Source organism: Neofelis nebulosa, chromosome 7, assembly GCF_028018385.1.
Source record: "Neofelis nebulosa isolate mNeoNeb1 chromosome 7, mNeoNeb1.pri, whole genome shotgun sequence".
Taxonomy (NCBI): domain Eukaryota; kingdom Metazoa; phylum Chordata; class Mammalia; order Carnivora; family Felidae; genus Neofelis; species Neofelis nebulosa.
Window position 1 is genome coordinate 116,266,235 of NC_080788.1, and position 10,489 is coordinate 116,276,723.

Here is a 10,489-nt window from a genome sequence, read left to right on the forward strand (position 1 = left end):
TGAAGAGGAGAGGTTAATGTTTTTGTTTTGTAATCATGTAAGAGAGAGCAAGAAATGGTAATGACAAGATTCTCCTCCTATTTGGTATATTTCCTCACTGGGGATGGTTATTTGTCATCATGCCCAGGAGTGTCCTGGTTTGTATTGTTTCCCAGCATAATTATTAATGACTCCCCTTTCTGTTGTCCCTGATGTCCCAGTTTGTGTGATAGTTCTGTGGTCATCCTGGTTGTAATGCTGTTCCCCAACAGTATGTTAATGGACGGGGTAAGAGATCTGTGAAATACTCAGGTCCTGACCCACTGCCCAGCTCCCAGCTCCCAGCTCCTGAGAAGGATCTACTGCCTGTATTTGTCTCTGGAGAGATATAACTGTTGCCTTCTCCCCCCCGCCCCCCCATCCTATTCCACCCACCTCACCATGACCTGGGCAGCTTGTGGGTGATCCAGGTACCATCTGAGTAAAATTTGGAGCACACAGTAAATGATGATGGTGGAACTGACTTGCTCAAGTCTCAGGGAGCCAGCCTGTGTCAGATTTGGTCTAACTGGAAGATAGTCATTAAACCCACCAGACAAAGGGGCTGCTCTGGAGCCCTCAGATAAAGGCCAGCAGCCCTGGGGGATCTTCTGCTTCTATGGTGAGCCAGGATGGGGCTGCTCAGACCCCCAGGCTGCTGCAAAGGGCTCCCCAAATTCAGAAACCTTATGGCTTTGACTCTTGGTCGGGAAGCTACTGACTTCTTTTACTTCCCTCACCCCTGGAGAGCAAGGAGCAGGGGGTGTTCTGGCTTTGCTTCTGGGTGAGACTCTGTGATCAGGCGGAGAAGGTGAGTCAAGACAGGTTGCTCAAAGGCAAGAGGCCCGAGGCACCTGGGTGGCTCAATCAGTTAAGTATCTGACTTCGCCTAGGGTCATGATCTCAGGGTATGTGAGGAGGGCGTTGGGCTCTGTGCTGACAGCTCAGAGCCTGCTTCGGATTCTGGGTCTCCCTCTCTCTCTGCCCGTCCCCTGCTCGCACTCTGTCTTAATGTTAAATAAACATCAAAAACTTATTTTATGTTAAATAAACATTAAAAACAAAATTGAAAGGCAGGAGGCTCCACCTCAGGTTCCAGGAGAATGCAGAGCCACACAGAGCCAGCTGATAGCGCATTTGGGGGCTCATTCTCTGCGCTCTGTCTTACTTCCCCGAAAGGAGGATCTAATCCTTGCCTCTAGGCTGAGGGTCCTGCTATGAACAGACTCAACCTGTCCTGTTATCCTGGCAAGAACTGTGGCTGATGGGCCTTGGAATGTCACTGACCACAGGAGAAACTTTCCTCTAGGGACTTGTCCCACAGGCTGCTTGCTGTGGGGGGTTGGGGATGGGGGTCTCCAATGGTGAAAGGTCAGGTCTCAGCTCTGTAGCTTTGAATAAGTCACTATTTAAAACGTTTTTAATATGTATATATTTTTATTAGGTAGGAGAGAAATCTCACGAGGCTGCTCAGAGCCCTCGCAGTTCTCAAGTTCTACGAACTGGGAACTTGCAGCCTCAGAATCAACAGAAATATGGCTGCTGCCGCCACCAGCACTGATCACAAAAACACAGTTCGCAGGAAGGAAGGATGTTCTGGCTCATGTTGCGCTTGATGCGGTGCCATTGTCAGAAGCTTTTAGTGTTGAGATGAGAACAGGAAAGACAGCTAATTTATCATCCCAAAGAAAAGGCAATTGTGACTAATTAGTCGCTGGGAAGGCCACCCTGGGAAAGGAAAGATGTCTATTCTCATGCTTATCCTGGTGTCTGAGACCATCTGTCAGCATCACTTCTTTCCATCTTCATTCAACAAATATTTGTTGTGGTTCCGTTGCGTGAAGTCAAGCACTTACCTTGTGCGCTTATTATCTCTGTTACTTAGTGTTATTTTTTTCATTGTGGTAAAATGTACATAACATAAAAGTTACTATTTTCACCATTTTTTAAAAAAAAGTTTATTTATTTTGAGAGAGAGAGAGAAAGAGAGCATGCTGAAGGGGCAGAGAGAGAGGGAGAGAGAGAGAATCCCAGGCAGGCTCTGCACTGTCAGCAGGCTCTGCACTGTCAGCAGGCTCTGTACTGACAGCAAGGAGCCTGATGCGGGGCTTGAACTCACAAACCAGGAGATCATGACCTGAGCTGAAATCAAGAGTCGGTCACTCAACCAACTGAGCCACCCAGGCGCGCCCCCCCCCCCCATTTTGACCATCTTTAAGTGTAGACTTCATAAGTGTTAAGTGTATTCGCATAGCTGTGCACCCAATCTGCAGAACTTTTCATCTTGCAAAGCTGAAACTCTGTGCCTTAAACAACTCCCTGTTTCCTCCTCCCCCCAGCCCCTGCGACCACCATTCTACTTTGTCTCTATGAATTTGACTACTTTAGATACCTCATAAAAGTGGAATCATACAGTATCGATTTGTGACCATCTCATCTCACTTAGCATAACTGTCCTCCAGATTCATTCACAGTGTAACATATATCAGATGTCATTCCTTTTTAAGGCTGCATTATATCCTATCACTCACTTTTAAAAAGAAAAAAAATGGATTGAAATCTTACTTTTCTGAGAAACTGTTGGCCAACGATGAGGGCCCTGACTGTCATAAAGGATAAGAGAGTCGCAGCTGAGGGGAGGTTGAGTCCCTGTGCTTCCCTTTTTTTTTCCAGGTTGTTCCTCAGAATGGCCTGGTAGGAAAAGACGCTTTGGAATTCACTTCCCCCGTCTTCCCAGCAGGTGGCAGCATGCTCTGTGCTGGGCCTGCAAAATCTGGTGGGAAAGTGAACTAAGCCTCCCTGAGAAGGGGGAGGGCATTACTGGTGATGAATCTCCTGGTTGTTCTCCCCTTTAAGATAGGAAACAAAAGTCTCGGCTCAAGCCGTCATTTATTAAACCTGTAATACATCACGTGCTTTCACACTGATTTCTCCTTTTTGTCCTCACAACATCCCTCTCCTTGCAACCCACAGAGGTTAAGGGAGTTTTGCCCAAGGTCACACAGCTTCTAAGTGGAAGTTTAGGCATTTGAATTCATGGCCAGTATTCTTTCTAGCATATATGGAGATGTAAAATATTAAAGGTAAATATGTAAATAATCACATGTAACTTATTTTTAGTGGGTTTCTTTCTTTCTTCCTTCTTTTCCCCCTCCCTCCTTCCTTCCATTTCTTTCTCTCTTCTTTTTTTTTTAATTTTTTTTTTTTTAGTCTATTTATTTATTTTGAGAGAGAGAGTGAGCGGGGCAGGGGAAGATAGAGGGAGAGAGAGAGACCCAAGCAGGCTCTCCACTGTCAGTGAGGACCCCGATGTGGGGCTTGAACCCATGAATCATGAGATCATGACCTGAACCAAAACCAAGAGTCGAATGTTTAACTGACTGAGCCACCCAGGCGCCCTTCTTCCTTCTTTTCTTCAGCAAATATATTGAGCTCCTCTCTGTTCTAGACCCCAGAGTCTGCACTCAGATCTTTTCTTTTATAGGTTCTTAAGGGATTGACTCAGCTGCTTGGTAATGGACAGTTTCCCGAGAATTTTTCCATTCTGAAGGGCTGGCTAGTCAAAGATAGCAGGGCCTGAGCGTTGGAGCTTCTCATCCTAAGAACTTTGAAAAGTAACCAGGCCTTTGCTTGCCGCCTCCAACCGCTTCTAGGCCAGCAGTCTCTTGCCCTTCATTCTCCTTTGCCCTCCCCCACGCTCCCCAGTACAGTGTCCTCTGGAACAGAAGCATCCTCCCTGGGATGCAGAGGCAGCCAATGGGAACCCCCTGGGCTGGGATTCTAGAGGCCAGGATGATGCTATAGAAACAGTGATTCATCCTAATAGAGGGGCAAGCTTTGTACAATGAGGCGTGGAATTAGATGCTCTCAAAACCCTTCTGTAATTCTGGGGATCACACTTCTCTGTGGGGGATTGCGTTAGGCGTGGACATGTGACCCAGGGTGGCTGATGAGATGAGAAATTTGCTGGAGGACTTCTGATACAGGCTTTTCTACCTTTAGAGTCATAGAGAAGATGTAATCCTTTTTTGTCCACTGGACATTTGATGTCTAGATATGAAATTGAGAAATAAGGCAGCCAATTTGTGACCATGATGGCAGCTGTGCCTCTAGAAACATGGCAGGGAGACTTGGTCCTTACTGAGTCATCACTGAGTTAACCAATGCTAGATCTGTCCTATTTCAGGACTTCTTATTATGTGTTCTAATTTATTTTATGTTACATTATTATTTAGGACTTTTTTTCTAATTTGAGAGAGAGAGATCACGAGTAGGGGAAGGAGACACAAGGAGAGAGGGAGAGAATCTTAAGCAGGCTCCACGCTTAGCATGGAACCTGAGGTGGGGCTTGATCCCACGACCCCAGGATCATGACCTGAGCCAAAATCAAGAGTCAGATGCTCAACTGACTGAGCCACTCAGGTGCCCCTGAAATTGGGATATATTTTATTTTATTTTTTAATTTTTTTTGACGTTTATTCATTTTTGAGAAACAGAGACAGAGTGTGAGCTGGGGAGGGGCAAAGAGAGAGAGAGAGAGAGACAGACTCCAAAGCAGGCTCCAGGCTCTGAGCTGTGAGCACAGAGCCTGATACGGGGCTCGAACCCACCAACCATGAGATCATGGCCTGAGCCAAAGTCAGACACTTACCTGACTTTGCCACCCAGGCGCCCTGGGATATATTTTAAATTGATAGCATCTCGTGATTGCTGCTGACCACAAGACAATCTCAGTGAGGTTGTCATTGCCTTTGCAGACATCAGACATCCCATCATCAAAATGTGTAGACTGTATGCCAATAGTTTGGTGAAAAAAAAATCCCAAAATACTCATGGAGCATGGCTTTTTAAAAGAAAAATGTTTATTTTATCTATTTTGAGAGAGAGAGATCTCACAAACTGTGAGATCGTGACCAGAGCATAAATCAACACTTGGCAGCTTAACTGACTGAGCCACCCAGGTGCCCCAGAGCATGTTTTTTTTAAAAAACATTTTTTTGTTAGCATTTATTCATTTTTGAGAGACAGAGAGAGACAGACCGTGAGCTGGGGAGGGGCAGAGAGAGAGGGAGACACAGAATCCGAAGCGGGCTCCGGGCTCTGAGCTGCAGTGAGCACAGAGCCCAATGCGGGGCTCGAACTCACGAACCGTGAGATCGCGACCTGAGCTGAATGAAGTCAGATGCTCAACCGACTGAGCCACCCAGGCGCCCCACAGAGTGTGCTTTTAGTAAGTAAGAGTCACATGGTTGTCGGGAAAGTGGTGAATCTGACATGTTTGGGGGCACTTGTGATACAGCTGGATCCACAGAATTTATAAAGCTGGCCGCAGGGCCCAGTACACATGACACTTAGTTCTTTTATGGATTCTTTTGAGAAATGCTGCATCATCAAGACTCTTGAAGCCTCAGAGGATAGCAGCATGTGAGAAAAGATGGTCATTGTGATTTTCAGTCAACGAGGTGTCAGATTTGGAATGAGAAGGAACTCTAGAAATACCTTAGCCCATTTTTTCACTGCTGTTTCTCATTTTTTATGCACAAGAGTGATTTACGATGAAAATCTATGACTCATCCAATCTAAAAGGACTTTTTCAAGAAGTGTAAAATAAAAAGTCTGAGTGAAAGCATAGCGTCATCGTTTGATTGGCAGCACTTTTCATTTCTTAGTGGTGTATAAAATAATGGTATGCCTTATACTCCATGATGTCGTAAATTGGATAATATGTACTATGTGCCCAGCTCTGTCCTGTGCCAGGGAGATGACAGGGAATAAGAGTCCAGAGCCTGGTTGTTCAGCTTCGTTGTGGAGAGTCCTTTAGATGTCATTCAGGGATCTCTATGACAGTCACCTTTCGCTACCAACTGGAGGCTTCCAAGGTTGCCCTGGGGTTACAGTCTCCAGCAATCCATACGAATTTCCATTGTGCCTGGAAGTAGCCCAGAGCACCTCTGTTCTCATTTAGTTGGTGGAAACTCAGTCACATGGCCTCATCCCCTGCAGGGGAGGGACACGTCGTCTGGCTGAGAGCCCAGGGTGAGAGGTGAATATGAACACTAAGGAGCAACCAGTAGTCTTGCTATACATGATGAGCAACCCTGTAGAAATGGGGGAGAGTCCCAGCAGCCCACAGCCTCCCCAAAGAAAACAAAAACACCAACCTGCCTGTCCTGCCATCATGTCTCTGGGAATGCTGACCTGAACATCAGGCCCATCACAGGATAGGAAGATGCTTCATGACTCAGAATATTAGCCCCGCTGGGAATCAGTGTTTGGTAGACCCAGTGACCCATGGGCGCTAATAAGGTTAAAGGAGTTGTGGTGCTTATCCTAAACCGTGACTTTCGACTTGAGATCTTTTTGGGAAGAAGAGATTTTTCAGGAGTGCCTGTAAAGCCCGATCACTCAGCACTGCCGATTCTTCCTCTCTGCCTGCTGGTGCGGGGGTGGGGTGGGGGATGGGGACGGGCTTATTGGCTCAGTAGACTATGCTAGTGACCAGGAATGCACAGCTCCAGCCTCCAGGGTACAGAACAGAGCAATGGTGCGGGGGCAGTTGAAGTCCTGTGCAGGAGTTTGGGTTTTACCAAATTACAGGCTGTGTGACTTGGGCAGATTACTTAACATTTCTGGGCATTGGATCTCTCCGTTGTAAATGTACACGCCTCAAATGTAAACGTAGCCGTCATGCTTGTCCTTGCGACCTCACAGGTTGTGGGGAGGATCCAGAGAGCAGAAGTAAGGAAGAGCTCTGTGAACTCTAAAGCTTCCTACAAACACTATATCGTGTTGATGAAGATGGCACAGGGTCTGCGCTGCGTGAGTGCTCCCTGAGTGAGTGACAGTGGTCGTGCTCACGCTCACTGCGCTCACTGTGTCTGATGGGACATTTCTTTTTTTTTTTTTTTTAATTTTTTTTTTCAATGGTTTTTATTTATTTTTGGGACAGAGAGAGACAGAGCATGAACGGGGAAGGGGCAGAGAGAGAGGGAGACACACAGAATTGGAAACAGGCTCCGAGCCATCAGCCCAGAGCCTGACGCAGGGCTCGAACTCACAGACCGCGAGATCGTGACCCGGCTGAAGTTGGACGCTTAACCGACTGCGCCACCCAGGCGCCCCTGATGGGACATTTCTAAGCCACTTGTTTGAAAGCCTCTCCCTCTCCTTCCAAACACGTGCACACGCGTGCGCGCGCGCGCGTGCACACACACACACACACACACACACACACACACACACACACAGCTTGTTCTATTTGGTATTCAGGGTAAAGCCTGTAAGTCAGGGCTAAGGAACCAAGGCCTAATATTGGGGGGAAATCCTTAGGAAAGGGAGGGACTCTAGGTCCATTCCTGCCTCTCACCTGAGGGGAAACTGAATGCATTTTTTGTTGGCAGCAGCCCTGGGGGTGGCTGTGAGTGCCAGGAGGAGCCCAGATGCCCAGTTTGGCACAGCACCCCACTTTGTCTCCCCTCTCTGGCCACCTTTGTGGGCCGGCTCCTTTCTGTCTCGCTACCTCTCTTCCATGTGAACCATGTCTGTCGGAGTTCTGTGAGGTGTTCCTGACTTCCTGGTATGCCTTGAACCCCCACTGTCTCCTCTTGCTTCTCTAACGTTTCCTAGATGAACAGAATTTGGGAGCAAGGTACATTCTCTCCATTTTAGAGCTCTGCAGATCCAGATAGAGAGGGAAAGGCGTTTCTTCAGATGGGGCTGGAAAAGAGGACGGGAGGCAGCTGAGAAGAATTCAGCGGCAAAGAGGGAGGGCCCATCAGGACCCTTCTTGTTGCCATGACAGAACGTATCGGCTCTCATGAGGCTGGAAAAGACTCTGAATCAGAGTTATTAGCCACAGGGACCGGGTCTCGGGGCATAGAACTGGAGACCCTGCCACCGGGATGTTGGTCCTCTCTCTGCTTGTCTTTGCTTGTGTGTGTGTGTGTGTGTGTGTGTGTGTGTGTGTGTGTGTGAAGTGCTACCTGCCAGGACTGTGGCATCATGGGGTGAGCAATGTCGAGGAGCAGCAGGGGCAGGAGGACTACATCCTTCCTCGGCTCCCGTGGCTTCCTGAAGGCGGGTCAGCAACGGTTGTCATGGCAACGGGCTGCTGGGAGGCTCTTAAGGAAAACACTGAGGCTGGAATGTTTTGAATATTCGCCTATAAATGAGCCCTCTCTTGCCAAAAGCCACAGAAAGACAAAGCCCAGCTTTTTGGGTCATTTCAGCCCCAGCGGAGTGGTTGGCAAAGGTACAGGTGGGGTCAAGTTTGAGTTTCCGGGCTTGAGATGAAGGAGGAGGCCAGGAGGAGGAGGAGGCTATGGGACTCTTCTGAAACACACATACAACCACCTCCCTGCAACCACCTACCGGAACCTGTACCAGATTGTCTATCATGGAGTGTTGCTCCTCAAGGGGTCCCAAGAGGGTGTTTCGTTCCCAACAAGCATTTAGGCAGCTTGCAGACAGGGACTGATTTCAAACACAGTGTGCCCCTCCAGGGAGCCCGCTGCTCCCTGGATCGGCTCACTGTCCATCTCCAGTCCAGCAAGGGCTTGCTGAAGTGGAGACTGGCTGCCTCAACGAAGATAACCCCTATTAATGAGACTCCTTGCCATTGATGTCTACCTCCATTGGCTCAGCTTACCCTCCCGTCACCCCATGAGGAATAGGGCTGGTGCCTTTACAATTTTCATTTCATTTCATTTCATTTCATTTCATTTCATTTCATTTCATTTCATTTCATTTATTATTTTTGAGAGAGAAAGGGTGCAAGTGAGTGAGGGGCAGAGAGAGAGGGTGAGAGAGAGAGAGAAAGAGAGAGAAGCAGGGCTCACCCGAAGCAGGACTCAGATTCACCAACCATGAGATCATGACCTGAGCCAAAGTCAGATGCTTAACCAACTGAGCCACCCAGGCACCCTACAATTTTCATTTTAAAGATGAAGAAACAGTGGTCAGAGAATGCTGGTTTCAAGAGAAACTTGAAACCCCACTCTGCCTAGCCCTGTCTACTCTCCTCTCCCTTCCCTAAGGAATAGGGTGATGGTAGGCCTGGTTGGGTATCCAGGGAAGGAGGTAATGCTCTAGGCCTACATGACAGGGAGGGGTGCCTCCTTGGACTCCTCTTCATGCCCAGAGACTTTCCTCCTTGGGTAAACATGAAGGATGGAGAAGGAACCTCCTTTGCATGAATCTTGGACAGAAATTCTAGCTCACTTTTCCTTGGCATGCTTTTTGTGGAACTCACCTTTCTTTACTATGGGAATGCTAAGTCATTCTGAGATTTAGGAGAAAAGAAAAACGGCTCCTTAAGTGAGCCCTCAGCCTACATTAAGGGCCCCCTTACACGGGGCAGCCTGGTCCACCAGAGCAGGTACACTTCAGTAATAGTTTGCATTTTGTCTGTCTTCTGATGGTTTGGGGTTGGAGGATATGAGATCTCTAGCCAGATCCCATTATCCTTTCATATCACACACCAGTGAATCACCCAAGGTCCTACTGCCATGAAAGGTAGAACTGGGACTGGAGCTCAGCCTTTGGACCCAAGTCCCCATCTCTTTCCTTCCATCCCTTCTAGTCTTGGGACAATGCCAAGCCAAAAGGGGGGATGGTCCTGTAGCCTTGGACATTCCAGGAGGAGTTTTGCACATTGGTTCTGGGTTCCTGCTTGGGGTCACCACTCCATGATGGATAAGCTCCATACTCAGGCATTATACTTCTGCAGCTGCCCTGGAAGCCAGGGTGCCTGTCACCCAAGAGCTCCCGCAACCTGACTACAGCTTTTCCCCCAGAGCCTGATACCGGGCATGAGCTAAAGTCCTTGGTCTAAGATTACTCAAAGGAGGAAATCTGTTCTATATCTAACTTTCTTTCCCCCTCCTCTCCTTCCCTCCCTGTCCACCTTCCTTTTATCCTTCCTTCCTTCCTTCCCTCCTTCCTCCCATCTACTCACTCAAATTTAAGCAGATCCTTCCCCAAGGCGTGCTATCTACTGTCTCCTGTAGGTTAAAAAGCATCAGAAACCGAATACTTCCCGAGTTGAGAGCCTTGCTGAATTATTCATAGACCAAATCTATTGCAAATTTCAGAGTGATTTTTATTCAAGGTTGAGGTTGTGAGGCTACAGGTGAAAGGATTAATGAACATGCCTAACTTTCCTGGGGGTTAGAAACACTACCAGACATCAGTTCACAGTCTCTATCTCATGAGGCCCTAGGACAAGGACAGTGAACAGAAATGCTCTGTGTAGGAATTCACAAAACCTTGGCCTTGGGTGGATGGAACCCTGTTCTCCCTGAGTTCTTCTGTGGATTGATGGATTAAACATACCAACAGCTAGATGGGCCTCACCCAACCTCTGCACCTGTGTGGAATCCATCTTCCTATTGGCTGGACCGTTCAGAAGGGGACCAGGTTTTCCTGACAGATGCGCTGACTGGCGGTTGTGAGCTCCCTACCAAACTCAAAA